Raw genomic sequence first — 23,092 nt, 5'->3', positions numbered from 1 at the left:
GCATAGTAAGGTGAGCTTAGGAGGGATTTCCCACACATTCATGCACACACAAGCAAGTGCAGGCACACAGGACTGGTAGGAATAACCACAGCAAAAAAAGAAAAAGAGTACCTTCTTAATAATAATGAGGAGAAGCAGAACCCATCACATGTACTCTCTGGTGAAAAATAAGAAATTTTTGATCCAGGTAACCAAAAGATTGTTCTTCCTTTTTCTATTGTTTTTTTGTTTTGTTTTTTGGTGTGTGTATGTGTGTGTGTGGTACGGAAGTTTGTGGGAGATGTGGGGCAGGTTTAATGGATATAAAGCAGGAAAACAACGGTTACAAAAAGAATTATGCAATCTTACAAAATGAAAGTGGAAAGAAGAAAGAGAGAATCACTTCATGGGAATCATACAGTTGTAGAAAAGAGCACAGAAAAGAACTGAAAGCAGAATATGAGGTTATGAGGATAACCTGCTTTGGAGAAGAGAAGAATGAAATCTACTAAAAAAGATATTAGAGAGTCTCAAGAAATTTCTATTTTCTCTCTGGAAATTTTAATGGGCTGTTGTGATGGTGAGGCAAGAGTTGCACATAAATTAAAAGTATTTTTTTTTTAAGTAAGAATTAAAATGGCTGTCAAATGAGATGATTTATGTGAAAATACCCTAAACATTATGAAATGTTGTTGTGGTGCCACACGTCATCGTAGCTATTACTGCTGCTGATATCATACTTGATGGTGTTTCCTATGGTACCACCCCTGTCTCACCGCCCCAGTGATGTACTGAGCCCCATCATATCTGGGGGCTGTGGCTCCTCTTTGTAGATAAAGGCCTGTCCATCCAGCCCTCTGGAGACAGTAGAATGGATGGTGCTACTGAATCAAGCACACATCTTACCATGAAAGAAATAGTAGTGGGCTGGTTCTTCCCCACTTTCACCCGATATGAAATATGAAGAAACGGTCATAAATTACAACAAGAGAGATTTAAGTTTGGAATAAAAAAAATAATTTCCTGCTGTTATGCATGGAAAAAGGTTACTGAGGGAAGTAGAGGTATCTCTTTGCTAGAGCTGGTAGAAATAGTTCCCTGCCTGCCTTCAGATGTTTAGAAGGAAAGCTCTTAGAGGTGGGGCAGGTGTTGCCGAAAGGGGTGATTCTGGGGGTCTGTTCAAATTTCCAGACTGTGTTATTATAAGTGGTTGTCAGTTTATCAAGTCAGGTTGTGCTGTTGATCTAGACACTTACAGTTGTGCTTCAATTCCATGTATCCTCAAGTAGCCTTAAACGGTTAATGCAATTTTGAAAATATTTTCAGTTCTGGAAATTGTTGAATATACTGGGAGTGAAAACATTGAAAAAAGTTTCAACTATTTCAGGTGATAAAGAAATCAATATTGGATTTCTTTATTTTGACTTCCTATTTCATTTTTTTTTTTTTTTTTTTTTTTTTGCTCTCACCCAAACCATTCTTTGGCCAGGCTGAGGCAAACTTGTTTGCTTTATTCACCCAAAATATAGGATTTGATGTTTCCTTCCGTATACAACTTCCTACTCACATCACCTATCTTCCCAAAGGCTGTTGAAGGCATTCTCTGCTTCCTTATCCTTTCAACCTGGCCCAAAGAGTTGTTTCCCCTTTCGTTAAGAGGTATAAAAATGTCAGTGCCACTGAAAATACAATATCTTTATTCTCATCATCTAGGAGACAGGATGCGTGTGAAGGTGTTAAGTGTCACCCATGTCAGATTTCACTTCCTGCTTCATAATCAATCCAATATGGGTCGACCAGGCCCCTGTCATGCCCCAGCATTTCCAAGGAGATCTTGCTTCTAATCTGACCTGGGCTGCTCTCACTTCAACTACCCAGGGACAAAGTTAAAAATACCTGGCAATATCCCTCTCCTTCATCCACCTCCTGGCCCCTCTTCTATCTTCAGGGTTATAAAAATGAAGGAAATTTGTTACGACGGATTCCCATGGCTTGGGAGTTGCTTGCTGAATGATTTCATAGTCTAGCTATTAGCTATGAAGAAACATAATGCCATCCTTACATATCTGGTTTGAGTTGGGAGGGAAAGGCTCAAATGAAAGCCTCAGAAGAGGCAGAGGGGAATGAAGAGAAGAATTTAGCATTCTGGGGACTCGGTCTGCTGATTTTAGGAGGGTGATTAGGTGGAGTGTTTATGGCACTAATGTTGGAGTTTGATTCCCCAGATTTTTTACTTGCAGTGTGTATGCCAGGGTAGAAAGTGACCCTGGGGAGCTACCATGTTAGTCCAGGTGGAGGGAGCTTATTGGGAGGGAATGAACAGCTTTTTGACTGGTTAATTTCCCCTGGTGGAGGGTCTAATAATGACTCTGACAACCGAGAAGCCAGCACTCTTGGGGTCAGGTCCCATTACCACACAGATAGGTGGTCTTGAGGCAAAATACTGTCGTGATTAAGAGGTTGGCCCCTGAGATCAGGCTGATGAAGGCTCAAACTTTGCGACTTTATGAAAAGGGACCCCATATCTTCAGTTTCCTTAACCAAAAAAGGAAGATAATAATTGTATCTAAATGAGAAAATGGGTGAATTGTGCTAAGCATAGTGTTTAACACAGGAAAACTGATCAAAGTGAGAGACACAAGGACAATAAGGAACAAAATAGACAAGTATCTGAAAGAATTCCTTGATTCAACAAATGTTTATTGAACACCTATTATGAATTGATACATGCCCATGGTATTTTGAAAGACAGAAGGGAACCCTGAGCACAGCTCCTGCCCTGGGTACTTCTATTCTCATTGGCCAGACAAAATATTATTGAAATCTCAAGCTATTTAAATAATGAGAGCTTAGGAATTCAGGAAAGGGGATAACTATTATAAATTGAAGTAAAGAATCTCATGAACTATTTAAAATATTTAGAGAAAATTAGAAGATATTTTGTGATATTTCATGAAATTATTAGAAACTACAGTTAGAGAGTAAAAGAAAAGGTAAATCAGAAGATATGGACTCAATTCTTTCTCACCTTCTCATGTGTGATACTGGGAAATCATTTCACCTCTCTTCGTTTGAGTTTCCACAGCTGTAAAATGAATGTAAGATTCAGCTCATGGATTTTGTGAGCATCGGGCAAAATAACATATGTTAAAGTGCCTGGATTTGGTTTTGCTCTAGGGAGCATTTCAAGGGGTAAATATGAAAAGAATGCAGAGTCAATGTTCACTCCCTCCACGTCTCACCCTTTCTTCTTTCTCTGAACAGAGCTACGGCTCCTCTCATTTGATTCCCTGACTTCCTATGCTTTCCTTTGAGTGGAAAAGAATAGATTTATCTGATTAAAAAGTGGTTATAAGTCTGCCACAGTGACTCGTCAGACAACATGTTACCCTGTTTCTCCTGCATCAGTCAGCTGCCTCCTGAGCGCTCCTGGACCAGAGCTGCCGACAGTGATGGTCCAAGTGATGGGGTCCAGGACTTGCTGCTCAGAAGGCCTGACTTCTGCTCCTGACTCTGCAAGAATTTCACTAACTGACCCTGGTTAACTCACCCTCCACCTCTTGCCTCAGTTTCCTATCACAGGGAAGCCACCTAGATGAATTAGCAAATTCCAGAAGTTGGAGATCCTATTGCATGTACGGCCCTCTACTTCTTTACTCTTCCTTTTTGATTATTTGACCAATTCCTTCATAAGTGTAATTAAAAATTAATTCATGCGTATCCTTTCCCTAAAACCAGAATGATGTCCTGAACATGTCCCAGGTGAGAACTGGAGAACACCAGAGGGGAAAAGGTCCTCCGCTGCATACAGCTGGTGAGAAAGCACAGATCAGTCACTCTTTCTAGGCTTTTCTTTTCTCCATCTCTATCAGCATTTTCCCCGGTGGAATCAAGGAAAACATTAACGAGAGGAAATACAACCAAGTGAGGCAAAAGCACAACCATATAGTCCCTACTTTACTGACCAAAGAGACTAGCAAGGAAGGCTCTGTTCTTCATTCACAAACGCCAAGGAGGAAGGATTGATGTGAAGAGAAGAATCATAGATAGAAAGTCCATCTTTCAATGACAACATGATTGTTCCAGAAAAAAAAAAGAAGACTTAACCAGGTAAAAAGAGGACTAGAGTTCCTTGACAATGACTGGAAGGTGTTTGTTTTCCTCACAGGGCATAACATGATGCCATGCACAGAATAGTTGATAATGTTGAGGGTGGTAATAATTATAATTACGCATAATTATGACTCAGATGAGCACCTACTCTATGTCAGATGTTGAAGTATCTTACGTATATTTTCCCAACAACTCAATAAGGTAACTGTGTGTAGGTGCCTGCATGTGTGTGTGTTATTCCCATGAGGAAACTGAGGTACAGATTTTTTAAGAAATGTGACTATGGTCACCAAATTAGTAAGTAGCAAGGACAGAATTCAAGCCCATAGCTGCCTGATCTGGATTCCTATAAATTACCCATTATGTCTCATAGATTATGAAAAGGTATTTACTGAATAAATGGATAAATATTTCCAAATACCCATTTTAAAACATCTAGGGAAGAAAAGAAAAACCATAAGTGAAAAAAATAAAACTGCAAGTGGAAAAGATAAAAATATAAGTGAACAAATTGTTTAAGTGAGGGAGAAAACTAACCTATCACTTATATATCTATTGATAGATTAGAATCTAAATGCAGCTATATCAAATAATTTAATGTATATTTCTACAGGCTTTTCCAGCTGTGATTATAATTCGTAAAGACTCAATAGCAATAGCTGCATAAATGCCATCTCCCACCTGCTCCCACAAAATCTCCAAAAGTCTTCAAAATCTAATCCAGTCATTTCCAGGAGTGACTTGGAGGGTTGTCACCTGTGCTTGCAAACAATCTCTTGGGCTGCAATGGCCACATGGTATCAGTGAGATTCTTCCTCTCCTGCCTCAGTACCCTCTTCAGTGTCTGCTTCCTGGTAAGCCAGTGCAGAAAGCCACACTCTTGCCCCTCCAACAGTGCCCACCACCGAGAATCTCTATCCGTGCCAGAAAATCTGTACGCCCTCTTGATACCAGAGTAGAGCTCTTACTTCATCAAGCCTATGTTGGATTTTGCACAAATTTCAGTAGAAGCTCCTCTCCTAGACTGTATCACCAGAGCATTGATGCAGAACTCGTTGTGCTCTAGAGCCTGCAGGAGACCATGATATTGTGCAAACAGCTTATCTTATACCTTCACCTTGTCTCCTATAGGGCTCAACTAGGAGCCACTAATTCTGGTCCAGGGAACTCTGTCTTCTGGACATTTCACACCTATCCTTCCTCCCGTAGGCTCCTTTCTCACATTCAGTGAGATGCCAGAGCCCTGCCTGTCCCACTAATTTGCCAGTCAAATCCAAACATACCTGAGTCCCAGTGGTGGGTACAGCTCAGGCTCAAGCCGAGACCACTTCTACATCATTTTTAAAACACATTATTTTAGAAATTTGATCAGGTATTTTTCTGTATAGTTTGGTGCTGAGAGAGGGAAAACATGTCATAGTCTGCCAAATATAATTTGAGAATTTCAGCTTAAACATTTTTTATCCCCCCAATGCACCAGTCAAATAATATTAGGATGATGGTTATGAGACAGCTTATTAAAACAGGAAAGTACCAGCCTCATAGAGATGGAATGTTTTTCATTGCTAAATAAACACAAATGTGTGTGTGTGTGTGTGTGTATGTCTATGAATAACAAATTTAAGAAACAGGGACAGACCAGTGATTAAGAAATAAACTCAATGACAAGGACACACAAATCAACACGCAGATTAAGAGAACATCATTATTGTTATTTTTAACCAACGAATATGTATTGATTTCTCACTACACCCAAGGCACCAGGAATATCAAGAAAAATACAGCATGCCATTTAAATTAATAATTGCAATTCAGGAGAACACATTTATAATAACATAATGGGAAAATTATATTTGGGGTCCCCTCTGAACAGAGTGATTGAATTTTCCCAGGGTTGTCAGAGGTAGATTCATTTAAGATGAATCTTGAGCTGGTACCCTTTAGGAGTTATGCAGTTTCACAAGGCAGATCAAAAGACACGGAGGTTCTAGTGACACTAAGTTACAAAGTCTAAATAACAAGCGTGAGACATAATGGAAGGGGACCCTCTCTGAAAAGCGCTCTTCTGATGCAGGTTGAACCTCTGACTCCACGTGGTTTGGCTGGGTGACATGTGCTAGCCCTGCCTTCCCAGACCCGTTAGCTGTTTGCCCCAAAGCTGTCTTCTTAGAGATTCAGCTCTGCCCACTATCTGAGTCCATTATCCACAGGGCAAGGAATACTCGCCAACCTACCAGCTGGTGGTTCTAGGGCTGGTATTATTGCTGGAGCCCCACTATCTGTGTGCACAATCAACCTTAACTTTTTAGCCTGGCCTGCTCTTCTGTCTTGGTCTGTTGTCCTTCTGTTCAGTTCCTGCTGAGCCCAGAGTTCTTACTCAAAACACCCTGCTTGTCTAGGCCTGAGTCATGGGTCTAGTTCTTGCCACTTGACTCTTCACCCATAATCAGAACCTTAATGCTATCTCCCAGCCTGACTCAGCATCTTTTACTTTCTGAAAACTCGTGCTATTGGGGTGTCACCATCAGAATGGAAAGTCATAGGTACCAAGGTCACTTAGGTCTGAGCTTGCTTTGCTTTCCTTCCTTCAACACTGAGTAGTGAAGTGCTGACTGTCCCCTTCAGGGACCTCCCTATGTCCCAGTTCCATCTCCCCTTATTCTCCACCTGCCTATGCAATGTCCACCTCTCCTTTGTGCTCCAGGCTTAACCAACAGCTTCCTGAATGCCTCAATTTCCACGACTCACACTTTCCACAAACTTAATACACTCAATTAAAAAATTCAAAGATGCTTTCCACCCACTACCCCATAAACCCCAGCTCCTCTCTTTATATTGCATTGCATGGTTTCTGCATAACTGCCTAAGCCAGAACCTAGGGAGCTTTCTCGATTACTTTTTCTCAATATCTATCTGCTTATTAAACATTGTTGGGTCTGTCTATTAAGGTTCTCTTATTTTCACTCACTTTCTCTACCCCAGATCCCACTGTCATTGTTGATGTCCTCAATATTGTGTTCCCAGGCTCTAGTTATTTCTTCCTCTCTAGTATTGCATTCTGTCTCTTCTTCACAGAAGCCAGAGTCTACATTGTGAACTATAATATCCACAGAGCACATCTGATTCTGCATATCTGTTTAAGCCCTGGGATGATTCTCTGCTGTTTATAAAATAAAGAGTAAACTTGTAATGTGGAACCTAAGTCTTTGTAATATATTCTCCAGCAACCCAAATTATTGAGAGTTTCCCCCAAATGACTGTGCTTATTCCTCATTCTTTCTATTGCCAGAGTTCTTCCTTCTGTCACCACGGGAAAATTCCATTGAACTTTTAGGACCCAGTTGTATTAGTATATGCCTTGTGAAGCCTTCTTAGTCAATCTCCTTTATTCTCACACTTATTTCCTCTGTATCTCCTAACTTGAACATATTTTAATTGCAGCAATTAACCATATGTACTATTGTCATATTTTTGTTGTCTATCTTTCCTTCCTCTAGCCAATGAACTGTTCGTGACATCTTTGCTTATTCTCCATCTTGTTATGGGTTTCTCAACAACGGTACTACTGACATTTTGGACCGGTATTTCTTTGGTTTGGGTTGGCTCTTGAGTTAACTGTAGAATCTTTAGCAGGTCCCTGGTCTCTACCCACTACATGTCAGTAAAACACTGTCTCTGACCTATCTATTTGTTACAACTAAAAAGGTTTTCAGATATTTCCAAGTGTTCTTTCTGGGGGTGGGGTAAGCAGTAGCAAAAATCGACCCCATATGAACCACTGATCTAGATCAGTTTTGCATATAGTTTAACTTGATAGTTTGATGAAGGAAGGAAGGAAGGGAGGAAAGGAGGAAACAGATGAAGAAATATATATGAAAGGTTGGATAGAGAAACATCTAACATACAGATCTCAAAAAAGACAGCCAACATTGCACTCAGGCAAGGGTCAGTTGCCTATCAGCCCAAGATTAAAGTATGTCTACTGATATCACAGTAGTGATAAGACACAGAAGGGAAAAAAAATGAAAGAGGAAATATGTCAGGGATAGAATAGCAAAAAGAATGAAGAAGACAGAAAGCAGAGGCAAGACTTGCACTGATTATAGAAATTCAAGTACTATGAATAGCATTTAAGGTATATTATGTGCACCAATGATATTGCGGTTATAAGAGCACCGACTCTAGAGCCAGGCATCCTGGGCTCATGCTTCACTGTACCACTTACTACCTAACTTCAGATTCGTCATCTGTAAAATAAAGATAACAAAACTGCCTTATCTTGGACTGTTATGAAGGATACATGAGGTACTCCAGGTAAAAGATTTAGAAGAGTGTCTGGCAAATTTTAAGTGCTTCATAAATGCTAACTATATATAGTCCCTTATTCTGCATTTATTTCTTTTGTGTAGTGTTATGAACCCAGATTTGGACTAGAAGGATTTGCACTCCCAAATTGATGATAATGTAAGAGAACGATAGATCTGGAATATAGTTGTAGAGCCACGAGAAGTCTAAACACCCCTTGGCATTCATCCTGTCAATCACTCTGCTTTAGTGTTTGGATAATACATTTGTATTTTCAGGCTATGTATTTTTAATTTAAGTATTTTAATTTAAGTATATTTTTAATATACTTAAATTTTTAAAGGTATTTTTAATATCTCCATGTAATGTCTATCTCGGAGGAAAGTTTCATGTCAAGACTAAAGTCTTTCATCCCTCCCTGTTACTCAGTCACACTGGGTTCTCACAGAAGCCATTAACCAAGAAATACTCTGGTACAAAGCCCAGAAGAACTAGAATTGGGCTGGGCCTCAGAGAAACTGCTGCTCTTATTGCTGTTGACCTAGTCATGAACCTCCCACCGGGATCTTCAGGAGTTAGAGGCTGGGGACAATAGGATAGGATAGTGAGGGGGATGAGGCCTTTTGCAGGTGCTCCTAAAAGGAGGGTGGAATGAAAGGAGGTCAGAAGTTAAGGCTGCCTAATGTTTGCAGTGTGTGCATGAAGGGGTGCCACAGTCCTATCGGGGTGCAATATCAGAACTGGGTTCCAGTGGGGACAAGAGAGCTTGACCCCTAAATGAAAGTATGGCCCTTACTCTTAGAGAGCTCATGAGCTGATGCAATACAAGCGTCAGATTGATATAGGAAAGAAAATTGCACCTGCTTATTTCCTTTCTCATGACCATTCCTTCTGGTTTAAAGAGGCTAAGATTGGCTGACCTACCATGGTTTAGTAGAAAGAGTTTTTTTCAGCATTCTAGCCCTAGTTCTGCTCAAATCAGTCTTTTCAAAATTATCATTTAGCTTCGCTAGACCTCAGTTTTATTCATTAGTAAAGGGAGATGGTTGGACTTTTGAATTTTTTAAATCCCTGAATTCCTGTGAGTTCTACTGAGAGTAAGCCTACAAAGAATTGTTCCATAACAGGTGGTGATTTTCTCTGCTGTCTTTGGAGCCTAGATTGACTATAGTGACCACCTGAGGAGGGGGTGGGAAGAAGAATAGTCATCCACAGCTTTGTCCCATCATTTTATACAAACCTGCATATACTATAGATCTTTACTTATCTTGTGAAATTAAGCTTAAAATTATCCTAACCTAATATCCTCATTTATTAATCTGCATCATTAAAACATTTCTCTTTTTCCATTGAATTTTTATCCCACTTGCATCCTTCCAATGAATAGGTACTAGATCTTACAATCCCATACTGTGTGCGTGTGTGTGTGTGTGCATGTGTGTGTCTGTATTGCAGACAGAGCAGCAGGAGTAGCAGAGGAGGATAAAGGATCATGTTACGAGTGCCTCTAGGGTGAAGGAACAAAGAAATTAGAGAACCAGAGAAATCTTGCATTCTGATCTTCATTGTTCTAGATGCCATTAAGAACATTCGTGATTCATGGGAAGAGGTCAAAAATGTCAACTTTAACTAGAGTTTGGACGAAGTTGATTCCAACCCTTATGGATAACTTGGAGGTGTTCAAGACTTCAGTGGAGGAAGTAACAGCAGATGTGGTGGAAACAGCAAGAGAACTAGAATTAGAAGTGGAGCCTGAAGGTGTGACTTAATTGCTGCAATCTCATGATGAAATTTTCGTGGATGAGGAGTTGCTTTTTATGGGTGAGCCAAGAAAGGGGTTTCTTGAGATGGAATCTACTCCCGGTGAAGATATTGTGAAGACTGTTGAAATGACAATAAAGGATTTAGAACATTACATAAACTTAGTTGATGAAGCAGGGGCAGGCTTTGAGGGGATTGACTCCAATTTTGAAAGACTACAGGGAAATCATCTGTAAAAGGAAGAGTCAACTGATGCAGCAAATTTTACTGTTGTCTTATTTGAAGAAATTGCCACAGTGACCCCAGCCTTCAGTGCCCACCACCCTGATTAGTCAGCAGCCATCAGCATGGAGACAGGACCCTCCTCCAGGAAAAAGATTATGACTCACTGAAGGCTCAGATGATGGTTAGCATTTTTCAGCAATAAAGTATTTTTAATTAAAGTGTATACATTTTTGCGACATAATATTATTGCACACTTAATAGACTACAATATGCTGTATAATAACTTTTTTATGCACTGGGAAACAAAAAGAAATCCATGTGACTCGCTTTATTGGAATGTTCTGGAACCAAAGCCACAATATCTCTGGATTCTGCCTCTAATGAAGTATGTAAAATATATGAGACACTGTTCTAAGTATTTTACATGTGTTTTCTTTTTCAATTCTCATGACATCTCTATGAGGTAAAACTATTATTATCTTCACTTTAAGTTAAAAAAATATGTCACATAGAGAGGTTAAATAATGTCCCCTAAGACACAGAGATGGTTAGCGGTGGAGCCAGAATTTGAAACTAGACATGTTCTTCCCCAATCTGCAATTATTCCTAAATATCGAGATAATCCTGAAAAAGTAGCACATTAGCTATTAAACATTTCCTTATGAGTTGGTGTAACCCAGACTTACAGACCCCCGGGATCTGGGACAAGAGAAAGGTTAAAAGAGCAAGGTAAAAAAAAAAAACTTGTAGGATTGAATACAAAATTTCTGTTATCTTTTGAAAAAAAGGACAGTGAGAGCAATAAGAATTTCTTTATCAGTGGTTACACATAGACCACAAAATTTTAGGTAACAACTAAATACATAATCAACTGGTTTCAATATACTCTTTCTGCCCACAAACACAGATGCTCATCAGATGCCAATGTAATCTGAAATGGAATGAAAACAATAAAACAAAACAACATCAAAAGCAAGAACTTGCATATATGTTGGTGGGAATGTAAACTATAGTTTGGAAATTATAGTTCCAAATTACACATAATTTGGAAAATAATTTGACAGTTTCTTAAACAGTTAAACGTACACTTACCTTATAACCTAGCAACTGTACTCTAGGTATCTACACAAGAGACATAAAATCTTATGTCCATGTGAAGAATTGTTCGTGAATGTTCACAGCAGCATTATTCATGATAGCCAAACTCTGGAAACAACCCCAGTGTCCATCAACTGGTGAGTGGATAAACAATTATCCACACAATGGAATACTACTAGGCAACAGAAAAAATGAAATCCTGATCCATGCAACAATGTGGATGAATCTCAGAAACATACTAAATGAAGGAAACCAGACACAAATAGTATATATTGTGGGATTTAATTTTTATGAAATTTGTAGAAAAGGCACAACTAGAGGACACAAAGTAAGATTTTCAGGTGATGAAAATATTCTAAAATTAGATTATGGTAATGGTTGCAAACCTGTATAAATTTACTAAAATAACTAATTGCTCTCTTAAAGTGGGTGGATTTTACGGTATGTACGTAAATAATAACTCAATAAAGCTGCTTTAAAAATATTTGTCTTCCTCTAGACTTACTAAACCAGCGTCCCCTGGTACTACTATTTTTTGATTGTGGAAAAATACACATAACATGAAATTTACCGTTTTAACCATTTTTAAGTGTACAATTCAGTGGCAATTAGTACGTTCACATTGTTGTACAAGCATGACCACCATCCATCCCCAGAAGGTTTTCATCATTCTATGTTGAAACTCTCTACCCATTAAACAATAACTCCAAATTCTCCCCTTCTCCCAGACCCTGGCAACCACCCTTCCCCTTCAGTCTCTATGAATTTGGCTACTCTTGGTACTTCAAGTAAGTGGAATCATATATCTGTCTTTTGGTGTCTGGCTTATTTCACTTAGCATAATGTCTTCAGGGTTCATCTATGCTGTAGTGTGTGTCAGAATTTCATTCCGTTTAAAGGAATGTATTTTCTTTCCATTGTATGTATATACTACTTTTTGTTTATCCATTTATCCATCGGTGGACAGTTGGCTTGTTTCCACCTTTTTGCTATTGTGAATAATGCTGCTATGAACATTGGTGTATCTTGGTACTGTATTTCTTCTTTTGGGAGAAGGGGATCCATGGCTTTAATTATATTTGCAAAGTCTGTGATTCAAATGTTAGCCATGTGGCTGACTAAATAACACATAAATAAATAAAATCTTCATGACTTTATTTTCCTGAGTGGGGATGAGTCTAGCAATTCAGAATGGAAAATACACTTACTAGATGTGAGCCAACAACATAGAGATAATGATCATTAACTTATTAACCCTTCATTACGTACCAGGCTCTGTACCAAACACTTTTTACTCATTATAGCATTTAGCCTTTAGAGCACACTTCTGATCCAAACCTGTGAAGCAGTGAGGAGCAAGTAATTTACTCAAGGCCAGCAGAGAATTTTTATTCACTCAGCTTTTGTTCTGACCCAAAGGCCATTTTCATAACGACTCTACTATATTGCCTCTGCAGAGAAAATTCCTTGATCCACATGAGGAATTTGGAAATGGTCAGCACTGATCTTAGGAAAGACTGGTGCTTTGATTCAAGAAACAAAGCAAATCTCTCTCACATTTTGGAGTATAATTAGCAGAAGCTGATAGCTAGAAGGAAAGCCTACAACTATAGCAGTGATTATGTTTTAGATCTGATTTGGGACTCTCTTATGCAAAAATGAAGCCATTTGGAATCAATCCAATGCTATTTAAACTACATCTTCTTAAACTTCCTTGTATTTCCTTTCCCATATCTGCAGCACAGAGGAAAGGCCATTTTACCATAGCAACAAAGCCTAAAAGGTTTTGGCCGGCCCTGTTTTTCAGGAATCCTCTCTCAGTGGCTCCTGGGTAGGTGTCAGGAGGGGAGGTGCAAGAAGCTGTGTGTTGCTACCCTGAATTCGAAGCAGACTTTCCCACCAAAATATTCACAGCAGCCTGAAAGCAAGTCAGGCAGCTCTGGAGATTGTATTCAGATGTAAATAAAAGTCTTCTTCGGATACTCTGGTGTTCCTAGCTCTGACTGCGGTGCCCTAACCTGGGTTTTTGAATAATTCCCTTGGCTGCAGCTCAGTGAATTTCCTATGAAAATGTAGACACCTGTCTATTCCTTCCCAGAGCTTTGTTCTCAGAGCTTCAGTTTCTATTAATAGGGATTTGGGGACAAATACCAATAGGAGAAGAAACCACTCAAGTATGAGGCTATCTTGTTGTCCACAGATCTGATCACAAGGGTCAGTTTAGGGAGTAAAGCAGAACAGGGGATGAATAGATGTATGAGTTATAAAAGCAACATGGCTCATGGTGGCTTGCCAGAATTATTCTGTATTTGCATGCCATTATTCTAAGGCATGCCTGCTGAGTTTAAAGATTGTGACTTCCAAACTAGAAGCTACATTCTGTAAGGGAAAGGGTTCTGTTCCTGTCCTCTCTGTATCCCATTCATCCCCAAACACACAAACTATATTTTTGGCATTAATACTTCAAAGGTGTTTCTGTTTACCTTTTACTACATTAGCAGGAGTAACATAATATGTAATTTCCCCACTTTTAGTGATTTAAGATTGATAAGTAGTGTATTTTTTTCTGCCATGGACTAATGGTATAGGCAAAAATATCTTAAGAGGGTAACTTTGTGTTGCTGAGGTCTGTGCTTCCCACAGACCCATAGGGTTGTTAACAGAACCCTAGTGCTTTAATCCTAGACTTATGTAGAGGATTGGGAGGGATGTTCCCGAAGAGGAAAGGGATGTAAACTTGTGCTATTAGAGGAAAAATGGACTTATCAGAGGTGATATACTGCTCATTGGGAAGGACAGGCCATGGGACATAAAACGGCAAACACCTGTCCTCCCTTGCACACCACCTGGAGGCGCCAGGACCTCAGCTTGTGGATGGTTCTCTGGAGCTTGTGGAGGCTGGGCACTGAGCATCATGTCCTTGAGAGCTGTGGTAAGGATCCACATAATGAACTTGATTATGACCAGCATCTCTGTGTACTCAATGACCTTGAAGAGCCCTGACCTGCTTGACCAGGGCATCGTGTGGCAGAAGAGTGATGACTGGGATGAGCATGGATTAACAGCCATATGACTCCTTGCTTATCCTCACCTGGACTGCATAATCTCCGAGTCTTTGTACCACCATGGAAAGAAGAAGGAGACACCAAAGTGATTTGTATTAGATATCTTAAGGACTTTGGTGAATGAGTCCTTGGAACCAGGTTTGACTTGACATTGGGGGTTGGGAGGCATGATTATTATAGCAAACACTTCACGGTGCTTACTATGTGCCAGGAATTGTTGCAAGAACTTATATTTACTAACAAAATGAATTCTTACATTTTACATATGCAGAAACTGTGGTAAGGAGAGGTTAAGTAACCCATCCAAGATAGCAGAACTAGTAAAAGGAAGGGCCAGGATACAGAACGCAAGCAGTGAAGCTTCAGAATCTGTGCCTCTCGTTTCCATGAGGCAGGATTTACATCCATTAGATGCTGAAGAAAAAGAAAGAATGTACGAATGTTGGATGAGACCCCCTCCGCTCCACCACAAACCTTTTTTCAGGGAATATGCTGATGATGCTCTTGACTTGCCCTCAGGTAATATTTGGAATTAATGCTCAGTTAGATAAATATGTACTGCATTGGAGGAGGTGCAACAAAAGTCATTGTTGTACCACTCAGAGTTAGAAGAAGCAACTTGGAGATACAGAAGAATCAAGTCTTTCTTATTTCTCCTCCCTTGCCCCCATATCTCTGTTCTTATTCCTGAGTCCCTCATCTGCCCTCTCTTAGTCTAGACAGCAGAGAATGACAGGTAGGTGTGACCTTATACTCTACACTTCTTTAGCTTAGTAAATTCTGAAAACCATGCATGTTTTGCAAATAGGGTTTTACTTAGAGGGATCAGATCATGTCAGGGCCTCAGTCCTGTTTCTCTCTTCAGGCAATACATGTATATTTCTTCCTCCTACTCTTTCTCACCTTCTTTCTCCCCAGATTTCCTGAGTAGAAGCCAGTTCAGCCCCCAAACAGCTCAGCTGTTTCAGACACCCTCCTGTTCTCTCGCAAATAGTTTTACGCTCAAGCAAACAGCACAGCCTGGGAGGTTTGTGGTGCTCGTGGGTTGCCACTGGACCCTGTCCAAGCCCCAAAAGCCAGTGCCCAGGCAAGGTCTAATGGGATATACTGCCAGACTGCATGTGATTTATCACACCTGCGCCTGCTTAGAGCAAGAGAGGCATTGGGTTTTCCTTTTCTCCCACCCTGTGATTTCCACACCATTCCTATGCTCAGTTCGTGGGTTCTAACTAAAAGAAGAGATGATGCCAAATATCGCTAGCAGATGCAAACTAGATAAAATAGATAAGCAAGGTCCTACTGTATAGCACAGGGACCTATATTCAGTACCGTGTAATAAACCATAATGGAAAAGTAAAAAAAAAAAAAAAAATAGTTGATGAAAATGGATAGTGTTTTCTCCAAACAGCTCTCAGTTCTCCTTTTATCTTTTCTCTCTCCTGCATCTTGCAACCCTTTACCCTTCTTCTTCTTCTTCTTTATGTCTTTTCACCCCCATTTTAATTTTCATTCTTTCTGCCCAGGACCTTTTCTTTAGACTGAGACTACTGTATGACTAAAGTGCCTGGTAAAGCCTTCAGTTTCTTCTTGGTTTTATTGGTCATCTCAAATAAAAAAATATATTTTTAAGAACTGGTTTTTGAAGTGGTTGTAAGAAGAACAGATTTGAGGAGTGTCTGAAGGGAGTCAAGAGGTCAGCTCTAACCCAAGGAAGAGGTGATGGTGACTTGAGGAGGTGGGAACTGAGAAGCCCAGATACGATTAGATAAGATAATGAGGCAGGCCACTCCGTAGGAGAAACCGTTGCTTAAAAAACACGCACAAGTAGCCATTTAGGGTTGTCCGTTTCTATAATAAAGGTAATCTAATTAGAGCTAGTGTCATTCCTACTCAGTAGCAAAGAGCAGTGATGCCAACATGTTCATGCAGTTGCCTTCTGGAGGGGTAGGAAAAGGCCAAACACAGCACACATGAATAATGTGACGAGGTATTCGTTCCAGAGGCAAAATAAATTTAAAATTTTAAAAACATGGTCAAGGGAGAAATATTCTTTCAGCAGTAGAGGATTATAATTTGTTGTCTCTGGGAGAAAAAATAAATAAATAAAACTTGATTTTCTTTAGGTACTTATTTCTCAAGTGAGTAATAAGGGGAACCAGGCAGGCTGAGCTCTCACTGGTAGTAAGGCGGAAGTTGAATTATAAGTCACATAGGACAAAAGGTCAGAGGAAGAACCCCCCTCCAATGTCAGATCTCAAAACAGAGGGAAACTAGCCACCATGAGTGACAGCCAAAATAATAAACAGCACACTTTTACCTCCAAGAGCCTCATATATTGGAATAGTTGTAATCAAAATCAAAGTAGTTTAAATAGTTTAACAGGGAATTTAAAACACAAATAAATTATAGAAAGATTTTAAAATAACCTTAGAGGAAATTATAGTAATGAAAAATTTTATTTCATTGAAATTTTGTAAAATCAGTGGATATTTCAAATAGCAGATTAGACAATATTTCAGAGTTGGTGAAATGAAAAATAAATCTAGGGAAATTATCAGAATTTTGTACAGAGAGCAAAATATGAAGTCTGACTATAAGGTAAGGAGATGGATGAAGGAATGAAAAGCATTATCAAATAGTTGGTTAAAGATCAAGAAAGAATGGAAGAAAAGCAATATTTGCTAAGAGAAAGACTGTCTAGAAAAGATGGAAGGAAAAAAAAAAATCCCTCAGCTTTGGGAAGACCAATGAATCCTAAGAAGGTTTTAAAAAAATGAAAGTTAAAGAGATGATATCATAGACTCCCAGAATAAAAAAACAAACAAACAACAAATTGCCTATGAAGAAATGACAGACTTGGAGAAGACTTTTCAACAGCAAAGGTGAAAGGAAAAAGGCAGTAAAATAATGATTTCAAGGTTCTGAGGGAGACTCAACTAAACTATTACTGAAGAAAGAGAGTAAGATAAAGACATTTTTATTAAAACAAAAACTGATAGAGTTGACTCAAATGACTTTCATATAAATAATTTCTGAAAGAAATGCTTCAGGTAGAAGGAAATAATTTTAAAGGAGATTTTGAGATATAAGAAAAATAATAAATTGGCTTACAAAATAATAACAATCGTGTCTAATTTGGGAGATAAAACATAATAGCATTAAAATATTGAAAAAGGATAAAATGCTAAGATGGAGTAATGGAATTCAAGTTAATATGTTATATTAACCTATTTTGCAGAGGCAATGACTAAAATTTGATTTTTTGTAAAATACGCATGTATTTAGAAACTACTCAAAGAATGGAATTAGTGTGTAGTTTATAAAACAGTACAGTGGCAAAATGGATTATAAACGTTCAATAAATGCACACAAAGTCAGAAACGAAAGTAATAAACATAAAATGAGGGACATAGAGAAACCAAAATAATATGATAGATAGATTAAACTTTCCAATTAAAAGATTTTTTTCAAACTTGTTCAAGATAAATCCAGCTATATGCTGCTTATAAGGAATTCTTCTAAAAATACAAAGGCACAGAAAAGTTAAAATTTAAAAAAATTGAAAAATATATATCAGATATATTTTACTTTAAAAATGTAGTGTTTTACTATTAGAAACAGGGCTTAACTAGTTTTAGACCTTAAGGCCAATAATTTACTGTCCTACAGATAAAGAACACACTAACAACAACAATAAAGTTTGGAGTGTCAATTCACCAGTATGTTTACAAGTACATAGAATGTATTCATGTAATAAAAAAAAACCCTCAAAATACATAAAGTAAAATTTGACAGAACAGCCAGAAGAATTTGACAAGTTCACTAATACCTCTCCTTAATACCTCTTTTAATAATTAACTGATCAATTAGAAAAAATAAGTAAGAATACAGAACAAAGGTGGGAACTCTGGCCTATGAAACCAACCTGCCACCTGCTTTTGTAAATATAAGTGTGTGTATTTTTAAATTTTTAAATTAAAAGAATTTTATTGAGGTGTAATTGACATATAACAATATATTACTTTCAGGTGTAAAGCACAATGATTTGATACTTATATATATATTGCAAAAAGATCACCATAGTAATTTTAGTTAACATGTAAATACAGTTTAATGGTGCAATGCCCATTGTTTACCTTTGTTGATGGCCACTTTCTTGCAATAATGGTAGGGTTGAGTAACATAGACAGTATTGCCATCAAAGCCTAAAATATTTAGTAAATGGGATTTTTTCAGAAAAAGTTTAACAATGATATAGAAAATCTCCATTAATATATTTTTAAAATCTTACTGGGTTATAATTTATATACAATAAAATACCTAGTTCCTAAGGATTTAGTTTGACGAGATTTGACAGCTATATACACCTGTGTAACCACCGCCCAAAATAAGATATAGAACATTTCCATCATCCCAGTAAGTTTCATTTTGCCCCTGTCTAGGCAATTTTCTTACCTTTCACCCTCAACCCACATATCCAGAGGCAATGACTTTCTTATTTCTATCACTATAGGTTAGTTTTATGTGTGGTGGAATCATATTGTATATACTCTTTTCTGTCTGGTTTATATCACTTTACACAATGTTTTTTAGATTCAACCAGGTTATAGCAGTTCTTAGTTATTGTCAAGTAGTATTACATCATGTGATGATTCCACAAATTTTTTACCTATTCTCTTTTTGATGGACACTTAGATTGCTATCAGTTTTTAGTCATTATGAATAGACTGGTATGAATATTCTTAGGAAAGTCCTTTAGAGGACTTTCTTGAATAAATATCCAGAAGTGGAAGCTGAGTAGTAGAGTTAATTTTATAAGAAACTGTCAAACATCTTTCCAGACATGTACGACCCTCATCAGCATTATGCAAGGTATCCAATTTCTCAGTAACCTTTGATATCATCAGTCTTATTGAATTCAGCTGCCACACTAGTTGGTATGAATATCACATAGGCACTTAAAATTATACATTTTCTTGTACATTTCCTTGTTTTAGCTGCATCTCACAAATTTTGACATACTGGCTTTTCATTATAATTCAGTTCAAAAAATATTTATTTTTGACCTCTTGATTGTTTCAACAATCAATTTTCAAGGATTAAGGATTTTAAAAGATATCTTTTTGGTTTTACCTTTAATAATGTTGTGGTTAGAGAACATATTCAATGATTTCAATCTTTTGAAATTTATTGGTGTGTGTGTCATGACCTGGTGCATGGTCTGTCTTGGTGAACACTGCATGCACACTTGCAAGAAGTGTGCATTTTGAAGTATTTTGATTTTGTTTCTTTGTTTCTGTAATGCCAGTTGGGTTGAATGAACAATTTGGTTGATGAATATTTGTTTTCAAATCTTCTATATCTTTACTTATTTTTCTGCTATTTTTAACCAAATAGTGTTAGAATCATCTAATATAATTGTGTCTTTTTCTAATTTTCCCTTTAATTCTTTTCATTTGTTTTTATATCTAAAGAGTTATTTTTGCTTCATATGTACATATGATTGTTGTATCTTCTTGACCATATGTCTCTCTTTATCTTTGGTATTGCCCTTCATCTTGAAATTTACTCTTCCTGACTCTACCGTAGTTATAAGAACTTTCTTATGATTAATATTTATATAAAATATATTATACATTTTTCTCATCCTTGTGTTTTCAAACTGTCGGCACTTATATTTAAAGTGTGTATCTTGTAAACAGCATTTAGCTGGATCTTGCTTTGATATCCAGTCGGATGAATTTTGTCCTTTAATTGGTGTATTTAGTCTATTTTCTTTTAATTATTGATGTGATTGAGTTTAATCTTACCATTTGGTATTCATTTTATTTGTCCCATCAGTTTCGTCATCCTCTTCCTTTTGTGCCCCTTTTTGAATCAGTGAGGATTTAGTATTTATCCCCTTTAGCATTTTTAGCTATATGCTAAAAATATATTATTATTTTTAGTATTGCTCAATAGAATACATTATGCACCTTTACCATAGCAACATCTACCTTCAACTATTATACTATGTCACAGTGTAAAAACCTTAGTTACAATTGTCTCCCACACACTGTAACCTTGTTGTCATGTATTTTGCTTCTACATATTTATATACCTCACAATATATTATGGTGTTTTTATATTTAATCTGTCAATAATCTTCTTTAGGAATGTAACATTATATTAAAATAAAGATAGAATGTTTTCTATATTTTCCCAAATATTTACCCTTTATGCCATTTTTTATTATTTCTTGCCAAAGTGAGGAAATTTCCTACTGTTATTTCCCGACTCATTTGAGGTTCTTTTCTATGTCTTTATCCAAATGGTTGGTTTCATTATTTTCACTTTTTTTTTTTTTTTTTTTGCAGTATTCAGGCCTCTCACTGTTGTGGTCTCTCCCATTATGGAGTACAGGCTCCGGATGCACAGGCTCAGTGGCCATGGCTCACGGGCCTAGCTGCTCCGCGGCATGCGGGATCCTCCCGGACCAGGGCACAAACCCGCGTCCCCTGCATCGGCCGGGGGACTCTCAACCACTGCGCCACCAGGGAAGCCCTATTTTCACCTTTTTTTAAGTAAGAATAAAAGTATCTAGAAATATGAAGATTTATCTTAACATTTCTATGTCTGCATTCTAGACGTTTTGATAGACACTTAATATATTGTTTCCTCATTGGTATGTATTTCTAGAATTGTTTTTCATTATGATCCAAAGACACAAGGACAGTATTTTCTAAGGTCTAAGTTTGCTTTGGCTTGTTTTTCTATGTTTCTTTCTAGTTTGAATTTATTGTGTCCAGAGAAGATAATATTATTTACTTTGGGGAATATAATGATTTTTTAAAATTAAGTGCAAGCATTTTGTAAATGCTCTATGAATGTTTGGGAAATTATGGATGTCTACTGTAGGTACACATATTTTCTTCTCTGCCTTTCAAACATATTAAATTCATGAAAGCCCTGTAATAGGTTAAGTATCTCAGGTCAATAGTATTCATTTCAATGGGGAAAAACTGCATTCAATATCAATGCTAATTTTTGTTAAATTATTACCAAATCTTATTAAATGGACATAATTCCCTCAATAGTCAAATAAAACACAATTTTAATAGATACTTTTCATCTAATTAAGTACTCTATCTTATGGCTGTTTTTCTCCTTTCATTGGTAGCTATCGCTTACCATACACCTAAAATCATGTAAACAAAATATAATGTATAATACCCATAACATATTATTCAACCTTTAATACAAAAATAAAATAATAAAAACAGAAAGGAAAGAAATAAATGAAAAGGTCATATTTTAGGAACTTGATATATGAAATTATTAGAGAGTGATATGTGACGTGATTACAAACAAATCACGGGTACTGTGAGAGGAAAGTTAAACCACCATGTTTCAGTATAACACTGCAAACGTGATTGCATAGTTGTTTTATTCTGCTCTCAGTTTTGAGCTCCTCTGTGAGCTGCACAAAGTTGAAATAGAATGCTAAGTAAAATTCTTCATAAATCAACTTCCCATTATCCAAATAAGCATATCTAAGAGTATATTTCAAACCACCTTTTTAAAAAAATTTTTTTTATTTATTTTATTTTTGGCTGTGCTGGGTCTTCGTTGCTGTGTGTGGGCTTCCTCTAGTTGTGGCAAGCGGGGTTACTCTTCCTTGCGGTGCATGGGCTTCTCATCACGGTGGCTTCTCTTGTGGAGCACGGGCTCTAGGTGCACGGGGTTCAGTAGTGTGGCTCGTAGGCTCTAGAGCGCAGGCTCAGTAGTTGAGGCGCACAGGCTTAGTTGCTCTGCGGCATGTGGGATCTTCCCAGACCATGGCTCAAACCCATGTCCCCTGTATTGGCAGACAGATTCTTAACCACTGCGCCATCAGGGAAGCCCAAACCACCCATTTTATTACTTTCCTACTTGATGTGACAAAGAATGAGAATAATGTACACCCTCCGTTATAATTACGATTTAGCCAAATCCTTTTATTTCTCTTTACTTTTGCTTTTAATAAGTTAGCTCTTGTTGAGAACATAAAAGATAATGGCCACTATAACCTACTATATCTTCAAAGTATATTAGTGTTTAATAAAGAATAACTTTTTTAAACAACTTTATTTCTTTGAATTTGATTATGGATGCCATTAATATTACCTATTTTCCTTTCTTTTTTGGGTGGACTTGAGGTTTTGTTTTTATTTATTTTGTATCTCTTGTAAATAGCACACAAGTTTGTGGGGCTTTTTTTTGTTATTTTGGGTTTTTTGCTTTTCTCCCAAGTGGGCGTTGCCTCTATTTGAAGAGTTTTTAATTAAATTATGTTTTTGTTTTTGTTACTTGCATGATACCTTGCTTTTTAGGTTTCTCTGGTGTCTTCTCTTTTTTTCTTCTTTTAATATTCATGTCATTTATAACAGTGTTTCCTTTGCTTTTTGCTTTCCTTTGACATTTTCAAAGTTATTTAGTGCATTGTTTTTAAAATTCTATTAAAAGTTGGTTTTAAGATTTTAAAAATATTTTCAAACTTACTGGTTTCAATGTGTAAAATTATATTT

At 37.4% G+C, this 23,092-nt stretch overlaps 1 long non-coding RNA gene across 1 annotated transcript in view; it reads right to left on the bottom strand.

Annotated features, from left to right (window-relative positions):
- Positions 1–3,010: 3,010 nt before the first annotated feature.
- The window catches only part of LOC114887460, a 36,663-nt gene continuing 16,581 nt past the window's right edge, over positions 3,011–23,092 (bottom strand). The window contains exon 3 of the long non-coding RNA XR_003791553.1: positions 3,011–3,064. This is a non-coding gene — a long non-coding RNA (uncharacterized LOC114887460). The remainder of the gene's footprint in view (positions 3,065–23,092) is intronic.

Source organism: Monodon monoceros, unplaced genomic scaffold (genome assembly GCF_005190385.1).
Source record: "Monodon monoceros isolate NGI ecotype Baffin Bay Population unplaced genomic scaffold, NGI_Narwhal_1 Super_Scaffold_7, whole genome shotgun sequence".
NCBI classification, from domain to species: domain Eukaryota; kingdom Metazoa; phylum Chordata; class Mammalia; order Artiodactyla; family Monodontidae; genus Monodon; species Monodon monoceros.
This window is presented reverse-complemented; position numbering and strand designations above follow the sequence as displayed.